At 40.7% G+C, this 26939-nt stretch overlaps 1 long non-coding RNA gene across 9 annotated transcripts in view; it reads right to left on the bottom strand.

Annotated features, from left to right (window-relative positions):
* Window positions 1-26939, bottom strand: part of LOC139084548 (uncharacterized) — a 235923-nt gene that overhangs the window by 162973 nt on the left and 46011 nt on the right. For 6 of the 9 annotated variants that reach the window (XR_011542020.1, XR_011542015.1, XR_011542017.1 and 3 more), the window contains exon 3: window positions 7118-7229. The exons of the other annotated variants lie outside the window; for them this stretch is intronic. This is a non-coding gene — a long non-coding RNA (uncharacterized lncRNA). The remainder of the gene's footprint in view (window positions 1-7117; window positions 7230-26939) is intronic. 9 annotated transcript variants of the gene reach the window in all.

Genomic DNA, 26939 nt, shown 5'->3' with positions numbered 1-26939 from the left:
TCTCATTCTCAATTGGTTCATGAATCTGTGGAGGGCAAGAGAGAGTCATTAATTATTCCCTTTCCTCCAACAAACAACAACAAACACTCTTCAACAGACATGGCATGGCCCACTGCTTCAGTGAAAACTGTCCTGTCACCTCTCTCTCATCGCACACCCATTGAAGATTACTGGAAAAGGCAGTAGCCCGTACTGAATTCCTGGGCCCAAGAAAAGGCTCTCTGTTTAAGGGTGTCTGATCTGTGCCCCCGGGCAAGTCATTGATCCATCTGTGACCTGGTTTTCTTTTTTGAAAAATGAAAGGTCAGAACCATGAGCAGATATAAAGTCCTCCCCAGCTCTAACATTCCCCGTATCCACATACTAGATAAGGCAATAAGGAGATACACAGTCAGTCATGGAGGAGCCAGGGAAATCCTCAGAGGGAGCTGGGGTTGAAGCTGGCACACCACAGGGGTAAAATTTGGACATGCAGAAAATATGGGAGAGCATTCTAAACAGGAGACACAGCTCAAGCAAAGGTATGAAGACAGGAAGCAGCCTTAGAGTTGTGTGAGACCTCCAGTTTACAAATATCAAAAATGGTCAAATTTGTTGTTTTACACAGGATTGTTAGGAAATTTATGCTCAGAGAAGTTAAATGGAATGATTGTATAGCTAGTAAAGTGCAGGGTCAGAATTCACTCTACCAACTGCACCATGGCTCTGTGTGTGTTTGTGTGTGTGTGTGTGAGTGTGTGGTAGAAGGGTTGTGGGGAATGAGACTCGTTAAATGGAGCAGAGGATTCATATAGAGCAACATTGGCAGATTGATTGCTTCTAGGTCAATCATCAAATAAGGATTTGGAGTGCCTTAGGGTCGATCTAATTCTCTCATTAAGATGACTGAAATAACCAGCCCACTGAACAGTCAATACGGTTATTTCATCCATCTTAACGACCCAATCAGATCACCTCTTGGGAGATCGTCAACACCAACCCCAGAGGGAAAAACTCACCCACAGACAACAGCAGCTTTTGTTGAGCTCTCCTAATTTAATGATGGACTAAGTCACAGAGCGATCCCTGGAGGAATCAGAGTCGAGCATTTATTGTTTATAAACAAAGATACTAAGGGCCATATCTTAATGAAGCAAAAGGAGAACATTACAATTTTCAGTGAACAAACAAAGATAGGAATGAGCAAGATATACACAAAGGATCAAAAGAACAGAGCAGTATTACCATGTCACAGAAGTGTAAAATATAGACAATTACAAAGCAGAGAAGATGAGCAAACTGATGGGGGATGGGGAAGGTCAGATGGATGGTGCCTTGATCAATGGAGCTCAGACCCTAGCTACACAGAAAAGCTTCAATATATGTTCGTTATGATGACAATATTAATGATGGTGGTGACAATTTTGATGATGACAATACTGTAATCTGTTGGCAAGAGAATAGTAATCAAAAGAGATCAAAGGGAGAATGACAAAAGAGAGATCCGGGAAAGTTTCCCTTGGTGAACATGAAGTGGAGATTAGACATACCAGACCTGTGAAGCAGCCTTAAGAGAGGGATGGCTATAAATGTATAAAAGAAGAAGCAACTGTGGAGAGAACTAAACTGCATGCCCCTAAAATTCCTATGTTGAAGCCCAAACCCCCAATGTGACTATACTGGGAGAGAGGGCCTTTAAGGGAATAATTAAGGTTGAGTGAGGTATAAGGGTGAGGCCCTAATGCCATAGGACTGGTACTCCCATAAGAAGAGGAAGAGAAACCAAGGGCATGCACACAAAAAAGGCCACATGAGGAAATAGCAAGAAGGCGACCATTTGCAAGCCAAGGAGAGAGGCCTCAGGAGAAGTCAAAGCTCCTGGCACTTTGATCTTGGACTGTCAGCCTCCAGCAAAACAGATTTCTGCTGTTTAAGCCACTCAGGCTTTGCTATTTTGTGATGTCATCCCAAGCAGACTAATACAGAGATCAACCCCCAAAACACTTGCCTCACTGAAAGAGCACAAATTTGTGCAGTTTCTGTCATTGAGAGATGAAGTAATGCGCTTCGAAAGGGTCTAAGATAAGGAGAGCACCCTCCTGGATTAAGCCTCTTCCAGTGGAGGAGGAACACCACCAAATTCCTAGCATCACCATGACAATTCAGAGCTCTAAGAAGAATTTTAAAGGACATAAACCCAGACCTCAATGTTTGGATACTCCAAAACCAAATATAGATATTTAGTTACCTCAGAACACAAGGCTGAAAATTTTTTTTCAATTTCATTCCCTTTTCTAGCATGTGTAATTCAGACCCAGATATAGAAACATTTCTCAAATTGTCCTAATATTTTAGACCCAAATATATCCTCTTAGAAGAAATGTGAAACAGATAAAGTCTGAAAACTCTGGAGCTGGGGGTCCTGCTTACATCCCGCCCCTTGCTCATGGTCAGCCCCAACGTTCTCTTCAGATGCCAGGCCTGTGTGCACCCCTCGTGTTGTAGACATTTCCCACAGTCCCACGGTTCCATCAAATGTAACCAGCTCCTATCCCATTTCTTTTGCTTCTCCATCAGCACCAATCCTACCAAATAGTTGGAACTACAGCATTAATAGTTGTATGAAGCAGGATAGGAGAGACTATAAGGCAGTAAAGAGCCACAAAATTTCACCCATTCAGCACAACAAACTTTTGTTATTTTTTCTCATTCACAAAGCATCCATGTTGCAATTCAAGGATCCAAGCCAACGGAGGGACCGATGTGCTGCATTCCTGTCTATTAGAATCCCACAGCCTATGTGGTTGAGAAAATGGAAGGTCAAATGCCAGCAATTAATAGCTGAGCCTAGGAAATGACACGAGTGGGACACCTGTGCTCACAGCCCATTGCCAGTAGTTGTCACTGGCTCCATGTAACTGCACAAAGTGTTGGGCAGCCTCATTCCCCTAAAGGGCACAGGGGGTTTCAGACTTCAGCATGTTCACAATCACCTGAAGGGTTTGTCAAACCACAGATTGCTGAGCCCACCCTTAGAGTTTCTGATTCTGATGGGGATGGCTGATAATTTGTATTTCTGATAAGTTCTCAGGTGTGAGTGATGCTGCTGGTCCTGGGACCTCCCTTTGAGAACCCCTGGTTAGAGCACCAGTTCCCAAGCCTGGCTGTACATTAGAATCAACTGGGTAGCTTGTCAAAGAGATGCATGGTGAGGCCCCCACAACTAGAGATTCCGATTTAATTGGAGGAGAGTGAAGCCCCAGCATCTGAACATTCCCCTGGACTGTCAGGGTTGCTAGCTCCTAAGAATATAATTTAAATATGGTTGAAGGATAGTCTTCAAAGAGCTCATACTAAAGATGAAGAAAACAAGTTCAATAGCATACAGTGGGATAGTGGTACCTCCAGGCCTAAAAACCAAATGTCCTGGATCTCAGGTGGTACTATGTCCTTTAATGGGACGGCACACAGAAAAAAATATTTTAAGATCAATTTACTCCCCAAATTTCTCTCACTGCACTTAAAATGGATCTGTCTCTCTCCAGGCAGCCTGGACCTCAGTGCAACAGCTGCTATCTCAGGCAGGGAGGAGTGGGTCCATCTCCAATTCTCTCATGTAGCTGAGGACACAGCCCAGGAGAGGCCATCTGGGAGCTCTCCTTCCTTCTCCCTGCCCATCCCTTCAGTGCTGAGCAGCCTTGCTCTGGCTCCCTGACCCAGCCCCACACAGATTCTGCCTCTGCCCCAGAAGCTGGGGGCCAAAGGGGCTGATGCTGGAGGAGGAGACCACTCCTGAAGAAATGGAAAAGAAAATGAACAAAGCTGCTGTCAGTGTGCCCTTTGGTCCCATATTGACTAAATCCAGGCTGCCAGAAGGCAGCACAAGAAGAATCTCATTTTAAAAAGCAGCTGAGGGAGATAAAAAACAGCTACCCAACCATCTCAGATTCAGGACCTCCTCTGCTCCCATCCCCAACACACACACAGTATTCATTTGCCCATCATGGAATTTTACTGAATTCATCAACTCTAAGTAAAAATAAATAAATAAGAGCTGATCGGCCGTGCCTTTACAGATTTTGAGCTGATTTAACAGCCATCTGATAAACACACCCTGCATCTCTAATGGCCTCTGGCCCGACATCTTGGTGTAAAACTGAGAAACATCGCCATCTGCTGGCCAGGGAGCTCATGTGTGTGGAAATTTCCATCTCTATTGCCTTCAAACACCAGTGCCTGAGGAAGGCAGCATGAAGTCTGGGAATTCTACAAACAGGTTGAAATTCACTGCAAATCACTCAATCTTTTCACCAAACTGCAAACTACATCATGAAATGTTGGTTGACTTTCTGGTGTGTTATGTATGTGTATGGCTGGGTTGGGGAGGGAAGGCTTCCTGCATGATAACTTCATATTTTTTATTTTTGTTGTACCATCTTTTCTTGAAATTCTCATTGTTGGGAATCATATAGGTCAACTCAACCAACGTCAGCTGAGCTTATTCCCTGTTCTAAGTATCCATACCAGAAGAATCAAATGTCAGATATGGAGGAAAGGGAAATGGGACAAGGTTTCATTCTCATCCTCTGTATTGACCGGGAACCTGAGGTTCTGTGGTTTTGATTTCTGTACATCTTGACAGTGAAACATGCAAATCAACCATGTTGGAAGGAGATTTTCAACCCAACCAGGTGATTTCACCTTAAGATAGCCAAAATAATACACTCTTGTGGCTTCCTCTGCACTATATCCTTCTTGGAAAATAGGAGAGGGGTACTCTTGTGACCTAAAAAAGGAGGGTCTCGGTCCACGATCTGCATGTTTTTGATTCTCCTTCTTCCCTTTCCCGTCTTCAGGTAACTCCTCACCCAAGTCCACCTCAACATCCCCATCTACTTCCACAATCCTGACATCTCTGACAGTCCGAAGTAAATTGTATAGTATGATTTCTCTTGCTTTAACACCTGTACTAGTGGAACTTATTTAAAATGTACAGAAAGATTAATATGGGAAGAAGTAGGAGCGGGACCACCAACATAAATGCAAGGTACAGAAGCGGGAGCTGTTTTTATCTTTGCTGGGGAGGCCTGGAGGTGAGTGATAGTTTTCAAACTGATAATGATTGTATTCTCTTTCATCCCATGAAGCACCTCGGCATTCAGCCTCCCTGGCTGTGGAGGAGGCCCCTCGCTTCATCCAAAGGAGAGTGCAAAAGTGGGAACCCAAGGTTGTCAATTCTGGCTGTTCAGAGCCTTGGGCACAGCTCTGATAGCTCTTTCTACCTCTGTCACCTCCTCACTCCACTCCCCACGCCTCCTCTACCCAAGTGGGCCAATGGGGAACCCCATCCCTTATGACTGAGAGTGGAGAAGGAGGGAATCAAAAGAATGGGTAGGAGTGAGGCCAGGCACTATAATGATTTCCTGCCACTTACGAGCTGGCTTGCAGGCAGTCCTGCTGCTTTGCCACTCAAAATAACAACATAAAAACAAGAAAGGAGAGTTTGCTTGGAGCATAGATGTGAGAGCTCAAGCCTGCCCATGCTGCCACCCACAGATGGAGTTAGCTATTCTACTTTCCCAGAACACTAGTCCTGTGGGAGAAACAACCTTGAAATTCCTAGATGGGTAGAGCAAGAAGAAAACGTAAAGATGATTGCACAGCTAATAAACCTGAGGTCCCCAGAAGGAAAGTAATTTGCCCAAGGTCACACCACACATAAGTGGCAGAGTTGAGTCTCCGGCCTCTTAACCAAGATTTGTCACTGTAACCTGCTACTTCGTCACAAAATAGGGCAGTGCCCTGGCCATAAGAAAATTTTTTGACATTGTGATGATCTTGAGAAGTCCTAGGCCTTTTTACATCACCTTATCCTAGTCAAGCCTCTAGCCCCAGTACCTCCTTTATCCAAATATCTCCTTACATCACTGCAAAGAAATTAATAAGTAATTCATACTAAAATATTAGAATCCACAAAAGTATGTTTCAGCATTGAAAGCTGTAACTCCAATAACAACACCCAAGAAGAAAGGGCAGGGAAATTGACTAGGTTCTCCAGCAAGGGTCTGTATTGTTCAGTGGTTAGTACCTTAGGTTCTGAAAGTTAAATGCTGGAGATGGAATCCTAGCTGTGACCCTTGAGATCTGAGCAAATCACTAGGATAATACCGGAGGCTGAGTTAGGATAAAGTAAGTTAAACCAAATAAGTTGTTTTGAACAGTGTGAGGCACATGGTAAACAGTCAATCGATGCTAACTTTGGTTTTATTGCTATTATTACACAGTGAGTGACCAGCTGCTGACCATGACTTTAGGAGAAAATCACACTTTTCTCATCATTCAACACTCATTAGGTACCAATATTCTCTCTACTCTTTTCCAGGATGAAGAAAGATTTTTTAAAAAGCCAGAAAATCCTTAAATCTTTTACAAAGAAGTTCTGAAACACGAGGAAAACATCCATGGTAGGGGTTATAACAAACCCAACAGGAGACCCCTCTGCAAAACTCTTGGTGCTATTTTTTTCCCCAAATGATTGTGTTTGTTTTCACCAATAACTGGAAACACAAGTCAATAACCTCCTGTGTGGATCTCAAGAAATGATCCTTGACCCAGAACCCCAGTTGCACAGGAAGGGCATGTAAAGTCCACTTACTTGAAGATTAGTAAATGTGCAGGGCCACATGCAGTGAATTCAATAGAACAGCAAAGCCTAGAAGTGAGTTCTAGCACTGGAATTACAGTGAACTTTCTATAAGGTAGCCCCTTGACCTCTCCAGACCTGTTTCCTCTTCTGTAAAGTGAAGCATTGGACTAAATCATATCTAAATTCCCTTAGAATTCTTTCTATTCACGCCCCTCCCAGAAGTATTTTTACTTATAGAGATGTATTATAAAGCAAAGCTTACCCCAAGGAGATGAATTATTTGAGGTAAATGTTCAGTTGTCAGTGAAGTAGATGGTCAGAGGTGGGATTATCCCAGTTCCCACCACATTTTTGCTACTATGTTATCACTCTGTACAGCCGCTCTCTTGTGGGTCTCACAGGCTGCTTGAGGTCTGACTAATGCAGTGCTGCCCTTTCTAGAACAACAGTCTCCTGGATCTGACCACCAAATCTCTCCACACTCCCACATACCTCATTTGTTTCAGTAGTTATTGATTTCTTCCCTTCCTCTGTTGAGCATCATGAGTGTTCCCTCTTTAATCTTCCAGTGAAATCTCTTTGATATCTAGGTACGTATAATTCCCTGAAGGAAAAATTTAACACTAATTTTAGTATCTTAGACTTAATTTTCCTGGATGTTATTCTGTATTTGAGGCCTAAACACCCCAAATTCACCACTCAATTATTGCTTTTGATGCACAAGTGTAGACCTGATTTGATATCTGTTTGGCACCACAACCAGATAACATATTTTTTTAAATGGCAACTGGTCTTTCAACATGATTCTAAACCACTAAAATTTTCTTTGACTAAATCAAGAGGGTGTTGGGTGAGCGGACTCTGAGCGTTTCAAGAACTATTCTGTACTGTGAGTCAAACTGATCTACCAAATCCTTGTATATGAAAGTTCATTTTGACAAATGGGCCCCATATCTGTGGTTTTGCCAAACTTAAGAAAATTATGGTCAATCTGCTTGACCAAATATATCAATTCAAATGATCTGCAAAAAGTTCAACCAGTGTTACTGCCTTCATTCCTCGGAAGTCTGCTCATGTATCTCTGTCATTGCTGTGAATTTTAATCAAATCTAATTCTGCAATGGGCTATTTGAGCCTATCTCAAATTCAGCTCTCACTGAATGATGGGGAGTATGTGCATGGAAGCTGTTTTATATCCTTTTTGTTTTGAAGCATTTTTTCTTTTCACTTTGAAAGAGGTCAATGGGCATCTTCCCACCTTTTGGTCTCAGGAAGCACAAGGCTTCCAGATTTTTATGAGCTCCAGATGGAGTTGTAGGAGCTGTCCACTGCAACATCAGTGTGATTTGTGTAGCATTAATAGCCCTTTTGTTCCATGAACTTCAATTCCCTTCAAAATAGAACAGTATTGAACTCACCATTTCATATGGAGAATGAAGGAAAATGTACGCTTGGATGTGAGCTTATGTGCTATGGTTATTGATACTGACTTCAAGATCACACTTTCCACTGGTCCTCAGGCCCCGCAGAGCTCAAGGCATTGCTTTTGGGGGTGTCAGATGTGTTGCAGGTCAGATGGAAAAGCACTAAGCTACAATGCTGCTCTAACAGCCGGACTCGGTGGGTTGCTGCTATCCTGAGGAAGCTGTGCCTTTAACCAGCAAAAGCCAAAATATTGCAGACGTGATATTAAGGTCTCATGTGTGAATAAGTATTGTGGCAACAAAGGGGCTTGCAACTTTAGCATATCTTATAAAAATTAAAAGCAGTATCTAGTCTGGGTCAGTATTTCTAAAGGAATTTTATTTTCTATTGCTGCCTTTCAAATGAATGATAGCAGAATAGGAGCAAAGTTCACGAAAAAAAAAATAGTTGACTTGTTCCAAAGCATGCTCTGGAGGAACTTTTCAAAAGAACTCAGCCTCAAGTTAGTGTCAAAGAGAACCATAAAGAATCTAATGATCTCCAGAAAGTCGAATTTAAAGTAAGGCAAACAATCACCAGATGCTCAATAAAGATGAACTGAGCTTTAAATATGTGATAAAAAAAATCATGTCTTAATTGATGCCAGGCTCTCCTCTATCAAACTAACCCTCACACTGCTGACAGGTGTGTCTTCCAAAATATCATCTACATCAGCCACTGTTTTGCTCCCCAAATAGCTACATCAACTGCCAAACTCCGCTGCTTGGCTTTCAAGGCCTCCAACTGAGGCCTCATTAATTACCCAGCCCTCTCTCAAGCACCAGGCTTATGAACCCAGAGTAGCTCCATCAGCATGTCCTCGCTGTACCACCTCGAGCATGGTATCAATTGGTCTATTAAGCAGTCAAAGGCTATTTTTCACTGGGCACTAACTAAGCTATGCCCTGAGCTAGGTGTTTTGTTGAGGAACACAAAGAAATAAGCTATCGTTCTTCTTACTATGAAAGGACTTGTAAAAGGAAAAGTAATATTCTGGGATAGGGTGACATATCAAATTCTGTCTAACAAATCATGAGTGGAGAATCCTAATACAACTAAAGTGCCCTAAAGGAAATAAAGAAATACGTATTTAGGGAATTTAGTTTGGGTCAAATTATCAGAGGATCTTTATTATTATTAAAGGATAAATAGAATAAATTCTATTTATCTTTCAACACTCAACTCAAATGCAAAGTCTTTCATAGTCATTCAGAAACCTATTTTTTCCACAAAGAATTCAAAAGTGTTATCTTTCTTTTCTAATCTCTTCAGCATTAAATTATGATCTGTACTATACGTGTGTCAGTACAGTGTAATGCTCCCTTATATTATGCTTCAAACATCTTATTTTTCCAGATAGCTTTTTATTAGTTTTATTGAGGTAAATTTTACATATCATAAAATCCATTTTATGTGTTTTATTCAAGGATTTTTAGTAAATATAGGGAGTTGTGCAACTATCAATCAACCTAAGTTTTGAATATTTTCACCACTCCAAACAAGAAATTTCATGACCATTTGCAGTCACTCTTAGTCACACCCCTGGACCCAGGCAACGACATATTTACTTCTTGTCTCTATAAATTCACCTTCTCTGGTAATTTTATATGAGTGCAATTATACAATATATGGTCTTTTGTGTGTGCTTTCACTTAGCACGTTTTTGATCCATGTTGTAGCATGTGTCGGCTCTCCCTCTTTTAATTGCTGAATACTATTCCCTTGTATGAATATACCATATTTTGTTTACACATTCACCAGTTAACGGACATCTGAATGGTTTCCACTTTTTGGCTTTCAGGAATAACACTGCCATGAACAGTTATGTACAGGTCTTTGTGTGGACATATGTCTTCATTTCTCTCGGGTAGATACTTGTAAATTGCTAGATCTTACAATAAATCTTTGCTTAACATTTTAAGAAACTGTGAAACTGTTTTCCAAAGTGACTGCACCATTTGACATTTCCACCAGCAAGGCACGAGGGTTCCTAGATATATTTTTAACCTCCACTTGGGAAATTTTGAAAAGAATACTTTTTTGAATACCCACTCAAAATTTTATTCACCAAAAGGCACTCCAAAAACACATGCATCATTTTTCACTTGACATGCAGCAAAGAGACAGAGAAATAAAGCAAAATCCTCACAATGAATTAGTCCTAACAGGCCTAGAAAATACAAGAAAGAAAGAAACGATTGAAATGGAAACCCTACAAAGTAAACACTACACAACAAATAGTTTCTTCAGAATGAGGCTTTATAGTTTCAGTGGGGTGTCAGGCTACACAAGAAAATTAATTTTGTTACTTTATAGTCACAGTACAGATAGTAAAATGTCATAGGTTTTTACTCATTCTAAAGAAGAGGTCAATCTGAGCTAGCAAAAGGTCAGAATTATGGAATATTTGAAAAAAACTAAGAATAATTAATTTTAAATGCATGCAGCCTCACCAACAGTAGAACAAATGCCAACTCTGTGGCACAACATTAATGCCACCCACACTGACCCTTCCCGGCTTTCTGACCTTCTCCAACCCGTGTCAGCCATATCTACCCTGCTCCAGATTCTTGAAAGTCTCCAGGCCTTTGCTCATTTCTGTCTTGCTTTTTTATCTGCTATTTCTTATTTCCTCTTTTCTACATATTGACATCCTGACTCAGATTTCAAGTCTCTATTCAAAAGCCATCCCTCCTAGATTTTTCCCAATTCTCAGGCCCTAATATCTTTTTCTGTGTGTGAAGGTTGACCCTGAGCTAACATCCGTTGTCAGTCTTCCTCTTTTTGCGTGAGGAAGACTGTCGCTGAGCTAATATCTGCGCCAGTCTTCCTCTACTTTATGTAGGATGCTGCCACAGCATGGCTTGACGAGCAGTACAACGTTCGCGCCCAGGATCCAAACCCACAAACCCTGGGCCGATGAACCGGAGTGCACAAACTTAGCCACTGTGCCACCAGGCCAGCCCCCCTAATATCTTTTTCACGTGAATTTATCTAGTATAAACATTTTCACCTTAATTATATCATTTAATTGTCTGATGCAGGTGTTATCATTAGTTTCACTTTGTCTATGACAAAACCACAGGCTAGAGAAGCGATGTGAACTGTTATGTACTGCCCCAGTAAGCGGGAAAGTCAGGATTCAAACCCAAGTTCCTTGACTCCAAAATCCCATGCTCTTTTCCTCTGGGCATTGCCTCAGTCCCCTAGTTTTACCTTATTTCACTGCTATTTAATCCTTTTTTTTTAAATGAGGTCACATTGGTTATAACATTATATGAATTTCAGATGTACATCATTATATTTCAACGTCTACATAGATTACATCATGTTCACCATCAAAAGTCTAGTTGCCATCCATCACCTTACAAACATGCCTCTTTACCCCGTTCACCCCTCTCCCCTTTGTTTATCACAAATCTGTTCTCTGTATGTGTTTATCTTTCACATATAAGTGAGGTCATATGATAATTGTCCATCCATGTTGTCACAAATGTCAAGATTTTACCTTTTTTATGGCTGAGTAGTATTCCATTGCATATATATATATATATATATATATATATATATATATATATGCCACATCTTCTTTATCCATTCTTCCATCAATGGGCACTTAGGTTGCTTCCAAGTCTTGGCTATTATGAATAATGCTGCAACAAACACAGGGGTGTGTATATTTTTTTTAATTATTGTTTTTGTGTTTTTTGGATAAATACCCGGAAGTGGAATAACTGGACCATATGGTAGGTCTATTTTTAATTTTTTGAGAAATCTCTATATTAATATCCATAGAGGCTGCACCAATTTTCATTCCCACCAGCAGTGTGCAAACTCCTGCCTTGAGTTCTACGAAGTGATTTGTTTATGATCCTCTCCTACTGGTTGTAAGTGCCTTGAGAGCAAGTACTGTATTTTATTCATTTCTGCATTCCAGAAGTTTCTAGCACAGGGCTTTGAATATAGTAGAGATTCAATAAAAATGTACCAAGTGGATAAAAATATATGATCAACAGGACATCAACCAGACCTCCTAGGAGGCTACTGAACACATTCACTTGCATGCAAGTAGTTGATGCCAAAGGCTCAAAACAGGTGTGCTTTTCCTTTAATTAGCATCATCATTTACATGGAAATGTTTCCATCAAAAACAGAAGAGGGGCCAGCCTGGTGGCCCAGTGGTTAAGTTCGCATGCTCCACTTCAGCGGCCCAGGGTTTCACATGTTCGGACCCTGGACTTGATAAGCTAACACCGCTCATCAAGACATGCTGTGGCAGCATCCCACATAGCAGGACTAGAAGGACTAGGTGTAGAACTGAAAAATACAACTATGTGCTGGGAGGCTTTGGGAAGAAGAAGAAGCAAAAGAAAAAAAGATACATTGGCAGCAGATGTTTGCTCAGGGCCAATCTTCCTCACCAAAAAAGAAAAGAAAAGAAAAGAAAAAGAGAAAATCACAGAACAGGTAAATTTCAGCTGAGTTGTGCCCAAATTACCATTATTTCAAAAGTTTAGTTTGACATTTCTAAAACCATGGCACAAAAATTTATTGCTACCATGAATAGAAAAGAAAATCCTGATTCTCGGTTAATTCTCAAAATAAGGAAAACCAAAGCCAGAGAGTATCAGTGAAGTGCTCTAGTTCACAAGCTAGCTAGCAGCAAACCACTCTTGTGACCCTCTGATCTCCACTGGATCTGAAACGAATGCCCCTCAATGTGAGATTTTACAGGGAGTTAGGGCTTTCTGAGGCCCATTTCCAGCTCTTTTGTCATTTCTATGACCTTGGGCAAGTCACTTAACTATCTCTCTCTCTCCCTCTGTTTATAAAATAAGGATAATGCAGTTATTTGGACAGTACTTTGAGTCACTCTGATTAAAGATGCTGTTTAAAGTGCTAGGTGCCGTTCACAAATAAATGAAGGAAGGAGCAAGGGGAGACTGGTACTCAATCATCCCAGTCTCATTTGTTCCCCTCTCTCCCAGCTCTCCCAGCCCCAGACAGCACTTAGCCACGTGGGAGGATGAAGCTAAGCAGAAGATGATTAACCTTGGATCAAACCTCCTCAGCACAAGATAATGATGGAAATATTCTGTTGCAATCTTCTCCACATACTATTTCCTAGGAAACAAGATTACTTCATTATTTTGCCCTTCTTTTTTTTAATTGGGGAAATGTAATTGAAGCATTTTGAACAGCATATAGGCACTTGGAGATTTGGCAATGGCCTTGAGATTGTGTCTGTGAACACAGGGTAAATTGCACAGTCCACTGATGAGGACAACTGGTCAGTTGTTTTGAAGGTTGCTAGGATTCATATAAGGAGTGATCCACTAATATAGTTCAGTTAGGAGCAGGTGACCATATCCTTGTACAAAACTCTAGAGAGAATAGTTTATTTGTGTGCTCTGCTATAACAAAATAAATGTGACACTGTAACGACTATTATCCTGCGTGGTTAAAATAAATGTTAAATAAGTTCACATATAGATTCAATTAGTATGACTAACATAGTAAAACCAAGATTTGACTTTTTCTTCTCCTTGTCTTCAGTCAATGCAGTGGTAAGTGCAATAATAAATTGAATGGGAAGCTCTCATTTAGGAGGCTGTCAAAATGCAAAAATAGAGTAAAATATAGGTTTAGAGATTTGATCTATAATCTCTCATACAATTCATAAATACTGAAGTCTGATGCGTGATCTTCAGTGGACAGACTCTGGCACAGCATTTGATAAATGTGGGCACTCAACCAAGATTGGCTTGATGAACAAATGAAGACAAAAGGAAAAGTTTTGCTCATCACTCTTGGATTAAGGCATGGGCTGTAAGTACGATTTTAAACAAAGAAAAACAGTCTCTCTTGATCTGCTGATGTACAGAGAAATTGAACTCCATGTCTACTTTTTATAATACAAATTTCAGATTGATTCAACTTTACCTCCCTTTCCATACATTACTAAACCGGTATCCCAAATGCACTCTGACTTACTGACCCGCTCTCCATGGGGGGCACCTTCCCTGGAATGAACACACTTCTTTCCCTTTCCCTGACGGAAATGCTATTTATTCTCTAGGCTCCTGCCTCCGGCTCATGTCTCCCATGATCGCTCCTCAGAAGTATTCTCTGTCTTCTCTGAACCTCTATCACCCTATTTTATCATGTATGTAGCGGCTTTTTTTGATCCTTTCACTATCTTCATGCACCTGAGCACCACAGGTGTAGTGTGTCAACCTTGAATTCAAGACGTCTTCTTTTTAGAATCCTTTGCAACCCATACAACAATGCCACACATCTGGGAGAAGCTAGAAATGATGCAATAAAGGAAGGAAGAGGAGAAAGGAAGAGGGAAGGAGTGAGAAAACAAGGGAAGGAATGAAGAAGAGAGGGAGGAAAACCACCAGGCCAGCACAACCCTATTTTGTGACCAATTTTGCAGACTGAGTAATTAGAAAACATTTTCCTAATAGGAAATAATTTTAACTAGGCAGTCAAAATAGAGTTGAGGAATGACCTAATGAGGTAATGAGAGTTAATAGTCTATCTGTATAAATCATGTATGTAAGCCACTTTCCTTCTAAATATGTGTTATGGTTAAGATATTCTAGGTGAGCCTGATATACATATATGTGCGTGTGTGAGACAGAGGGAGAGAAGGAGGGAAGGTGAGAGGGAGGGAGAGGAAATGAGGGAGAGAGAGAGAGTGGTGGGTAGAGTGTGTGTGTGGTGTGTTTAGAAGGGATGGCATGAACACTTCCCCCAACATCAGCATCATATTCTGGCCTGCTGTTACTAAGCAGCATCTATGTCACACTTTAGTTGTGGTGGTAAAGAAAATAAATTGGTAATTCTTGTTTTCAGCATAGGAACAGTGTTTTCAAAGGCATAGGCTTGAGAAAAAGCCTCTCTTGAATGTGAAGCTATCAGACATTCAGTGCGGCAGGAAGGGAGGGCCTGTTTCAGTTAGTGGTGGAGATGGAAGAAACGATGGAGCCAGTTTTCGAAAGGCCACCACTGAAGCTAAGGAATTTGGATTTTATCCTGTAGATAAATTCATAAATAGAATTTTGACCAAATGTAATGTGATCAGCTTTGCTTCTAGGAGAGATAACCCAAGTTATGGGGGGAGGAGAAGACTGGAATGATGACAGAATAATGGCAAGGAGACTAATAGAGAGGAAACAGCATTCCGAGTGAGAGAGAATGGAGGCTCAAGCAAAGCAGCTGCACTAGGTCCTAGACACATTTCTGAGGTCGATGCAAGAGCATCTACTGACTGTTTAGACATTGAGCGGGAGGGAGGGAGGAGCCATGGATGTACCCAGGAGTGAACAACACAGGCTCCGGAGTGTGTTCTGCCACAGCCTGTTCTGGAGGCAGGAAATCAATAGGCCCAATGGTGAGAACAGCCCCTATGAGTGGTTTTCCTAGAGGAGAAGTGGGATTTCCCAATATGATGCATTTGTATCACAAAGGATGGGGTGAGGGGCACTACTCTAGAAGAAAAGAAGGAAGACATTATGACAGGGAAGAAGACAAGAATTGAGTTGTTCCATTGAGTTGAGCCCTGTGAGGGATGACCTTTGTACTTCTTTCCTTATTTTCTTGGAATAATTATTTTTCTACATTGCAATTTCCTCTGGCCATTCCTAAACCTTCAGTAAAATCTGTTGCCCAAGACAGACTCGTGTCAATGATGTTTTGGGGGAACTGAGGCTGGTGTTTCTCTTTTCTTCTCTGGGAAGCCAATATGGCAAAAGCCATAGGGAGAATGGAAACCTCCAAATTCCAAGCAATGATCAGCAGCAAGGTGAATGGAGTGCTAAGGGGTAGCTGAAAGAGATGGTAAGGACACTGAGGAGAAAAGAGGAGACAGCTTCAATATAAACCAACTCAGGAACTGATGAGAGGACAATCCTGTCTATTCCAGAGGTAGGTCACCTTTACAAAAGGGAGAACAAAGGTGAGATTCTCATATAACAAAATAGGTGCTAAACAAAAAGTAGACACTGGGATGAATATTCTTTAAGAAGTATTGGATTCATACACCTGAAATTCTCCTCTATTTGTTAAAGAAAAAGTCTGCAGTGTGTTATAGCGTAAGGGTTGGCAAACTACAACCATTGCCAAACCTAGCCCACAGCCTGCTTTGTAAAGGAAGTTTAATTGGAACACAGCCACACCCATTTGTGTTTTGTTGTCTATGGCTGGTCTCACGCTACAACAGCAGAGGGGAGTAGTTGTGGCAGAGACCATATAGCTCACAAAGCCTAAAATACATAATATCTGGCCTTTTACAAAAGAAGTTTGCTGACCCTTGTTATAGAGAAAGAGGCAAGGATACTTAACTAGTACTCAAAACAACAGAATCCAGTCTTAGCTGTACCAACTAATATGTGCTTGGGGAAGTCACCTAATATTTCTAACTCTAGGCTTTCTAATCTGCAAAATGAAGCTCATGGTTAACTCACCTGCATGACAAGCTTTATGGTGAAGCTCATATGTGATGATATAAGGAAACTCGGAAAACCATAAAGGTCTATGCATATATTTATGAATGTTTCTACTGAACCATACCAGAGTCTAAGGATTTTGGGTGAATGAGATGTTGAATAGCCATATAGGAGGTTTTAATTCATGACGTGGTTGGGCTGCAAGCTTGATCCTGTATGGATATTTGGAACTTGGAATTCATTTTTCCCCAGAAGCAGAACTGCAAAGAAATCTCGTATCCTGCTGCCTTGGCCTGTGACTCCAACCACATGGACCACCTAGCAGGTGTCTGAATGTGCACCTGTACCTTTGCTCATAATGGGGCTTGGTCCGGATCCCTCCCCTCCCCAGCTCCTTCCTACCCTTTTTAGTCTGAATAACTCTCACTGAGACTTACACATGAGCTCAGGTGTGACTCTGGCAGGAAGATTTCCCTGCCTCCCCTGTCCTGGGAGACTTGCTGCTCCTTAGAGTTGTTGTGTTCCTGCTGTGCATCCCTGTCATTGCTCTTTACTGGATGTCTAATAATTAACTGTACATGTTTTCATCCCCCCTCCCTCCCTCATAAAAACTGAGCTCCTGGGGGACAGAGACTGTGTCTCAATCAAATAGCTTCCATTTACTGAAAAAGACCAGAACCACATAATTGCTCTTTTCATTCTTCCAACTACACAACGAGAAGGATACTGTTGTCCTTATTTTAAAGATAAGGAAACTGCAGACTAGGGAGGAAAAGCTACTTGCCCAGAAGAAAATTGGGGATGATTGGCAGAGCCACACCCAAATCTGTAAGACCTCAAAATTCCACTCAAATTCCCTATGGTATTCAGGGATCCTCATTTTCTGAAAATGCGTTATCTGATTCCTCACAGTTATGACCTTTCACAGCAAAACAAAGTTCTTTAAAACATAATAATATTTACTAACAAGGCAACTACCTACACAATTATCCCCTATCTCCTCATATTTCTTACACTTAGCCTCTGTCTATCCCATCCTTTTTGGTCTACAACTCTGGCAGTTGTGTCTCATTGATTTGCACTGCGTTAACATGAACATGCAATGCAAAATGACTGCAAAGTGAAATTACACATTTTGTAAAAGATTCAAAATTTCATGAGGTCTATGAAAGTGATCGTGGAAAACTGCTTACAACACACACGAACACTTGAAAAATGAGAATGAAGTAGAGTTAGACTAGTTAACAACAAAGAAAAAACAGAAATTGAGGATGAAAGAACAGGTGCTTCAAAAGAGTGTGATTTAAGTACCAAAAGATTAAGGAAATCCCTTGAGGAATGCCCTCAAATATTTATGCAAACAGGACTTCATGATGGTGATATGAAAGTCAAATGCAAAGCAAACGATGCTTATTGTTTTACTTTACAAGATTGTTGAACATCTTTGTTTTTCCTCTGTGAATTAGTTCCTAATTGCAATTATAATACAAAATAAACTTTTTATACTTTCAAATTTCATTTTTCATGAGATTTTTTCCCCATGAAACTTCATTGTTTGCCATGAAATTCTTGGCAGATCACGGTACCCGATTTCCCTATCCATAGCTCCTTAGTCAAGGACAAGCAGCAGGACCCAAGAAGAGTCAAGTCATTGCCCTAGAATTTTAGAATTAGAAAGAAAAGTCTCTTTCTTGTTGCCTAGATTCAAACACGTGCAGCCAGGAACAGCCTGTGCCCAGATTTCCTACCATGTTGACTAGATAAGCTGAAAAAGCCCATAGGCAGGGAAACAGATTAAAGCAGCAGAGACAAAAGAAAAGAGGCTGTTTTTCTTGCTTCCAACACCCAGAACCTTTGTGTCGTTGAGTCTCCCCAGTAAATTGGAAATAAATTCTCCTTTTGGCTTCCTCTAGTAGGGTTTCTTGGGTTACAGTCTGAACTGAGCCAGAGATGCCTCTCCAGCCACACTGACTCTCCTCTAGCCGTGCCCTCCACAGAAACCCTAGGAGATAAATCCAAATGAAGCCTGCATCTCCCAAAACCCCCTGCATGGGCCTCTTCCTTGGCCTGTCCTCCCAAGGTGGACCAAGTCACCAGTGTGAACATTCCTAGGCCCAAAGGATGGACCTGCGGGATGGTTGTAGGTAAAGCTTGAACTGGGACATTTAGTCACGCCCACGTAATGTCTCTCACAGTGTAGAACAGAGGCCTGGGTGGGAAGAGAAAGAATGCGACCTTAGACTAGGGGTGTGTTCAAGCATCTAAGCTCAAACTTGTCATTCCAGATTATTATGAAGATGTATTAGCCAAGGAGACAGAATATTATGTATTAGGATTAACAATTCACTAGCTCGATGTATAATCGGAATTTAGACTCATGGAATATGAGCCTTCATTTTTAGTCTTCCCTGGATGCTGTAAATATTAGGGGCAGGCCTGATATATTGCAATAAAGGATAACTTTGATTCAACCACATTGAAGTACATATCATATGGCCCTAGCACTATGCTAGACTCCGTGCGGGGGTTAAAATCATATGTCATGAAGGATGCTGAATTTCATGAGCTATCTTCCCAGGAACAGTGAAATTCCTCTATGTTGTACTAAACTTGTCAACTACCGAAAGATCCTTGGTAAAATGAAACTAAAGAGATAAGTTAGCACCTTGCATATGAGTAAATGTCTCTTGACGGAATAAATCAAGGAATCTGGTTTAATACTTTAAGAATTATTCCCATAATCCTTAATTATGGGCAGGAACTATGAACCACAAAACCTAAAAACCCATCAAGTTGTCCTTACCCACAGAATCTGATCCTATTAATTTTGCCTCTGTTTTAGGCTTCATCTATATGAGAATATGGAATTTGCCATCACTTTTTAATTGAATTATAGGTATGACAATTTGTAATTCACATTTGATAAAAATCAATAAATTTCATTTAGTCAAGGTCTAAAATGCCAACTTTCATTTTTAAAAACATTTTGCCTGCAGTAAACAGGGCTTAATATTCTTATAATGGTTTTGACCAATTTATGATAGAAATAGAATCCAATCATACAAATAAAGTAAAACCAAAGACTATTAGAGTGGGAAGACATCACCCTAGCATCCTTTGGCTCATCTCCATCCCTGCCATTTTAAAGAGAACCAAGTTAAGCCCCAGAGGAGTGAAGTGGCCCAAAGTAACAACTTGTAATTGACAATCCTTACTATATTTTTTTATCCATCTTCAAATTTCACAAGTCTATTTTAAAGCAGTTGCTTTTTAGATTTAATAACAAAATATGTCATCTAAAAATAATTCATAGGACACTGAAAATATTGTAAGCATTGTTGGAAATCGGTTTTCTGCTAAATGACTTTTCAACAAATATTCCTTTAAGGTTCTAATTTCTGCAAATATTTAGCATGAAGAATGTCTTCAGATTTATCATTTGCTTATTTATAAGTATAGCCTTTAAATATCTTTTTTAAGCTGCACTTTTTATTCCTGGCTTGGACTATGCTTCCCATTTACTTGACTTCGGGCTAAGTATTTTAATGAGCATTTTAGGCCTTTTCTGCAACCATCTGGAAGTTGGAGAATGCTATGTGTATCTACGGTTCTATCTTTGTAAAACAAATTTACTTAGACCAAGGGGGTGACGCATGGCACTACTTTCTCTCTAGAAAAAGAAAATCTAAATTTTTAGAAAATTTTATTAAGCTTCTGCTGGATCGCTTCAGCTCTGCCTACATCTTCATCTCGACACCAGCCTGAAGGAGCAGCACCCACATGGAACATGCTGGGCTTATAGAAGAAAGAAAAGACCAATAGAGAAATCCCACAATGACTTTTGAAGTTTTTTAGAAGTAAACCATACCACTTTCATTCACATTTCATTGGCTAAAGTAGTCATATGAAAAAGGAAATTGAGTGCGAAATTATAATTCGCTCACCAGGGAGGAAGAAGGAGAAAATCATTTGGAACAATAGTACAATCTAACACAGTTTATGTTGCTCTGATGGGCTCCTCTTTTCCTCACTAGTGTTATCTTCCTTCTTTCTGGCAAGTTCCCACCCAGGGCTCTCACGCTGCTCAACTCTCAGCCACACTCCCAACCAGGTCTCCCTTCACTGATGCCCCAGCCTATTTCATTTCTTATTCCCCCATGCCCTAAGCTTCATGCATCCCTTCCTAAATATCTTGAATTTATACTATAAAATAATTTATCAGTCTAATGGCCAATAATGGCTCAGCATATCATACCTCTTAGACAACATTTTTCTTCTAGATAGGGCCTTCAAATTATCTCCACAGATATTTTTAAGCACTATGTACAAAACAGTATGCTAGGTATTATGCATGAAATTAATTCTCTTAAAAAGCCTATTAACTTGTTGGGCATAAAAGATATAAAACACAAATGTTAGGTAAAAGTAAAATATGTAAATAGCACATTTAGACAAAAATAGATCAAAAAGCATTGAGTAATTTTCAAGTGATTTTCACAGATGTCAGTTGCTACTGGAGTATAAAACCAGAAGAGTTTATTAAGGGTTTTCCATTCAATCAACTAGTCAGTTAACAAATCTAACAGCAATAAGCTAATCTGTAGGTGTTTCCAGCTTTCCCCTCACTGCCAACTAACGGAGGTTTTAGCTTTGCACCTGCAGTTTTTCTCACTTCTCACACCCTCTATGGAAGGTTTTACCCTGCCAGACAAGCTCTTTGGGGGGTTATGGTACAAAATGAAAAAGAAAAGAAGTAGATGAAAAGATACAGTAGATTAGGGACGAAGGAACTCAGTTTGAGAAATTTGAGAAAAGTCAGGAGTTACTATCTTTTTTGAGGAAAGCTAACTGGGGGAAAAATTAGCATTTTAAGAGGCACTGTTGTGGACTTTGCAGCCTTTTCCATGTGTTGGAGAAATGCATGTAAAGACATTACTTTGCAATTATTTGTGGATTAGGCACTTCTTTAACTCTAACACTGCTCCAAGACTGGACCACATGGCTCATGGCTCCCATAAAGTTCCTAAGCACAAATTGACTCACCATGACTATGTGTCAAGTGTACTTTGAAGGGCTGAGTGTGCCGTGGTAAGTAAAAGAGGCTTAGTGCCTGACCTCAGTAGGTTGAACAGTATCTAATTCTCTGGCAATGTCGACCTTTGGAATAAGAAGAGAGAGTACAAGGTAATACTGGCAATTATTGAAAGGGGAACTACTTGAATCAGCAGGTCTTTCAATACCTCTGAAATTATACAATGAAATCAGCAATATACTCCCTCTAAAATTAAGACAGCCATCTCCATAAGCCATTTATCAAATACATTTTATGTGCCAGACAATATCCTAAGCACTTTTCTTAGACTATCTCATCTCATTCCCATAGCATATTAGGTAGATATTCTAATGTTATGCCCAGATAATGAGTAAAATGTGGATTTACTGCCCCTCCAGGTCACTTGCTTAACCACTACAACCTACTACCTTATCCTCTAATGGTGGACTTGGTAGTTTAGTCCATTTTGACCCAAACAAGGTGTACCTCCTTTCTATCCCCACACTTAAGAGCTGGCAGAGCTGCACACAACACACAGACCTCAGGAGCTGTTTTCAACTTTAGATGACTCCTTTCTCTTTTTGTCTTCAAAGAAATGTCAATTCCAAATTTCCTCAGCAAGGCATTTCAGGGTTGGTTTGCTTTGTCTCCCATTTAAGGAAACTGGAAAACGTAAAAACATTTGGGGCCAACATTTACTTTGTAGAGTATTCCAATCCAAAAGTCCCATGATCCCAAGTCTACATGTTTTATAGCGATTTTTACTTAGAAAATATATTAACATAAACACTACTCCAATGAGGTAGACAAATTAGGAATTATAATCATTTGTTGAAAGATTAACAAAATACCAAGAAATTAAGTGACTTGCCAACCAAGTTTATACACAGGTCATAAGTGGCAAAACCCAGGTCTTCATAGCCCAGTCCAGGCTTCTTGCCCCTTCTACACACCAAGTTCAAGGTCAGCTCATACAATTGCCTTCCAAGTCATTTACCTAAAATATCTATTCCCCAAATACTCTCCCTCCACTGCATCTAACATACTTAGCAGATTCAAATTCTTTGTTTTCCACCACAGATCTCTATATAAGATCCAGAGTGAGAGTTGAAGGTTTCGTAGGTGAGCCAGTCCGCTCTGTGCCTTAGAGATGCTTCCCAGGGAGTGAGTGGGCTTTCTTAGCTGCTTATTCTACCTCCCTCCTCCCCACAAGCTACAACAGGGCCATAAAACAATTACTATTTGAAGAGTGGAAAATAGCAATTTTAAAAGATTAAAAGAGGGAATCATTTTTAAAGATAATTACTATCATTATTTTTTTTGATTTGGGAGGAAGAGAGAGAAATACATTGTGAATCAATAGAACCCTTGGCCCACAGTCTCTAAGCCTTATTTATCTGGGAGTTGTTTATCTCCCTGAGTCCTCCTTCAGAGGAAAAAAATAATAATTATTGCTTAATTATAGCAGAAGCGAATTTTCTCTTTCAGTTCTAAAGCAGGATGACTCATAGCTCTTTGTTTACAAAGCAATGTCTTTGGGAGGAAAATATTTTTTAAAAGCCAAAGTGTAAAAGGGGCTCAAGACTTGCATCTGTGACAGAAACATAGTACAAGGCTCCTCCAAATGACTGCAGGGCCACTGCCACTTGACTCTAAGTCCCACCAGCGAGCAATGTTCACACCTCTAAGAAATGAAGTCAAAGGATGCTTCTTCCAGCAGGGACCATCCTTCTGCTTCTCAGGACTGCATGGGCAAGGAGCAATGCTTCCAGAGAGAATCACTTGTCTCTTAAGATACTTCCACCTGAGTGATCCCATTCCTGGATTGTAACCATCCTCAGAGCAATAAAGGGTCCATGAAAGCATATTCAGTTTTACAGTAAACCTCTGTGTTGCTCCAGCTGATGATTTAATTTCTGCTTACTCATCTACAAACCTGGAATTTAGCCACGTTCATATTCTCAGTCTCTGACCCCAGGGGAGGACCCTCAGCCCCAAGCGATGTTCATGTCCCTGTCCTCCCCACCCCCAGCCTTATCAGGAAGATTAAGTTGCAGCCAGCCCCGCTCCAGCTCTAGGTCTCTAAATTCAGTGTGAGGAAATCATGGTGATGTCACCTTCATTCATTTCCAGGGAAATGGAACAAAGGCTAAAAATATACAAACTCACCAGCGCACCGAGGTGTTAGATGTACTACTTCCTGAACACCTTATTTGTAGGAAATATTGTTGGTGTATTGTGTTACACTGAACTTTACTATAACCTATTCTCACTTGAAATGTAGACTCTGAGTCTGATGGGACCCTTTCCACCCGTACACCTCTCACGCTTCCTGGACGGGTAACAGGCTGGACATGCAAGCAGACAAAGGAAAACCAATAGGAAGATTCTGACCCCATCCCATACAACTGTCCTTTGAACATGAAATCCAAGAGTTTTACATAACCTTCCCTTTTGTGATCCATTAAGGAGGGAGGTAGGGCTTTCCTTGTGTGTGTGAAAGCAAGAGCACCCATTATATTGAAAGACACAAGGGGTGATTTCACAGTTCGAGAAGGAAGGACTCTCGCACTAACAGAATCAACATACCTCTCCAACACAGTACCTGAGAGTCTGCCCTTAGTATTTTGGGGTAAGTATTGCTCACCTCAGAATATTACTGAATACCATAGCAAAAGTAAATTGCTTTACCACTTTAGTAAGACAAACTCTGCTAGGAAAGGCAACACGTTATGCCATTAATATCTTAGTGTGAATTAATTTAAACATAGAGAAATAGGTCCCGTGAAAGGGTATAAGGAAGGGGAGAAGGAATTATAGAAAGCGGGGCTGATGGAAACAGTTGGACTACATGTTTGTTTTTTCCAAGGACCCAGCCTGACTAAAGACATAGGTACCCTCTCCCCCCAAAACCAACGCAACACACATCTTGCCCAATACACAGCCCACATCTTTAGTCAGTTTTTACCTAACAATCAAAGTCCTTGGTAGTTGAAAAAAAATGTTTACCATACTGATTTTGTGGTCTGTGGCACGTCTAATTTTAACAGCATTTTCTGAATAGAATAATACTCTTCCATTATCTCCCTTGACCTATTTTAGCATATGCTGCCCCACTTAATATTCTCCTTCCTCTGCATTCTCCCTCCTGCATGTTATGCAAAGTTGCTGCTGAGCTGGAGAAAATAAACCACATTTGTCTTCCTGCCATCCTCCCTGAAGGGTGGTGTAGAAACCTCACCACATTCATTGATCATGCCTCCCACTGTGCCCGGATTGGCCTGCAGAAGGCGCCCATCTTACAGAAAAACTCATGGGATTCAGGAAGACACAAAAGGAATTTCAAATTGCCCACCCAGCTCCCACAATCTTCCTAAGGACTTTCCACTTCTGTGTCCCATCTAGGTCTGTCCTAACTAGATCCTATTTCAAAACACTCATGAGAACACTTCACACTTGTTTGGCTCTGCCCCTTCCAATACCTGACTGATACTCATAGGAGACAGGCTGGGCTGGCATTGTCATCCATTTCAGTGAAGCTCAGGTTAAGGGCTTGGTTTTTGGTCACGCAGCTGGTAAGTGGTAGAACTGAGACTAGAATCAGATTTTATGATTCCTAAGTCAGTGCTTTTTTTCTCCTTATGCTGTTTATTTCCTGTTTGGGAATGCTCTCCTTCCCAGTCTGGGGCTCCTTCCTGAGACTTTAGACCTGGAAGAGAAAACAGCTAAGTAATCTGATTAACCACTTATGTGAACGTGACAGAATGAGCCAGAGTTTCCAAGATGTCTGCCAAAGAGAACAAGCAGCCATTTATTACTTACTTTACTTACTACTTATTTTGCTTGTAGCCTGGTAAAGTGTGGCTTGTGGTCCAGCAGCATTAGTATCATCTGGGAGCTTTTTAGAAATACAGACTCTCAGGCCTCAGACATACTAAATCAGAGCCTATAGTTTAACAAGACCCACGGGCAATTGGTATGCACATTACAGCTTGAAAAGCCTTGACCAGGTTGTCTTTGAGAACTCTCCTTATTGCTCTTAACTATGTTAACGAAAGTTACTGGCCAGAGTATTCTGAGGGACCACTTAGTGAACAGGGCAGATTCATCCCACTGTGCGCCCTGTCAGACACACCAGAAGCAGAGGTGTCTGAGCTTTGTCACTCTAACTATTGAAGGTTGCTGACACCTGCATCCGGCACAACACTTCGGAAGAGACATCATGGCATATAAACTGCACAGTGTTTTAATCAAATGGTTGTTAAATGTTCTGTCTGTACTCACTTGACTGAGTATATTCACCCTCATGTGACTGTCCAAGGCATTTGCACCATTCCTGGGACCCAAGTCACTTTGTTAAAGTGAGTAAAATAATGCTTCTAAAGATATAATTTTGAGCCTTCTCTAATTTGTGACAAGGCAAACCACTAGTAAACTCTAGTATATTGTTATTCTTAGCAATAACATAATTTCAACACACTCACATTCAATCACAGCCCACTGTGGGCCCACCCCCTAGGACATACAACTGCTATCTTCATCCCAAGGAGTGTCATTTACAGTAGCTGGCAGGGGAGATATTTGGGAGCCAGGGGTGTTCATGGCACACACAGTCAACTCCAACTACAGATAGGACTCAGCTAACCTGTTCACTTAGGCCACTACCTAAGGAAGAGAGCCTGCCCTTTATAACGGTTCATTGGTGTGGATTCAAGTTGACTAACCTAGAGAAAGATTTAAGGAAGAAGAAGCTGGAAATAGAATATTTCAATAGTAGGGAACATCAGATGTCCCAAGCATGGAAGTCTATGCAGAACCTTAAGGGCAGGGAAATGAGCAGTTAAAACGCTCTTCAAAGAGGCCTGTTTGATTGAAGTCCCAGGCATTTGACTATTGTCAGTTGGCTAGTTAGGTAATGTTGCGAGCTAGTTAACGTTGGTCTTTGAAGTCTTCTTTTCTCTTCCTTACACGGTGCCCCATTCACCCCACCCCACGTAGTTTTTCATTCACACCTCTGATCCTCTCTTCTCTGTCCTTTTAGTTATTAAATATCCAAGTCCTCTTTCCTGCCTCCTCAGAAAGAACAGCTCTTAAGAAAGAAGTATCTTATTCACTGCCCCAAAACATACAAGCAGCAGGCATCCAGCCTATTGATTTTATTGCTGATTCCTCTCTGATCACATATCTTATCTTTCAGTCCATCTCTACTCTTCAGAAAGACTATCAAAAGATTTTGAAATATAAGATTTTGTTTATTTTATTTTATTTTGCTTATCACTTCAACAATGACCTTTTTCTCTTTATTTATTATTATAGATTGAATGTACCTCTCAAATGCCAG

The sequence above is a fragment of the Equus przewalskii genome, chromosome 7, assembly GCF_037783145.1.
Source record: "Equus przewalskii isolate Varuska chromosome 7, EquPr2, whole genome shotgun sequence".
In the NCBI taxonomy this organism is placed as follows: Eukaryota; Metazoa; Chordata; class Mammalia; order Perissodactyla; family Equidae; genus Equus; species Equus przewalskii.
This window is presented reverse-complemented; position numbering and strand designations above follow the sequence as displayed.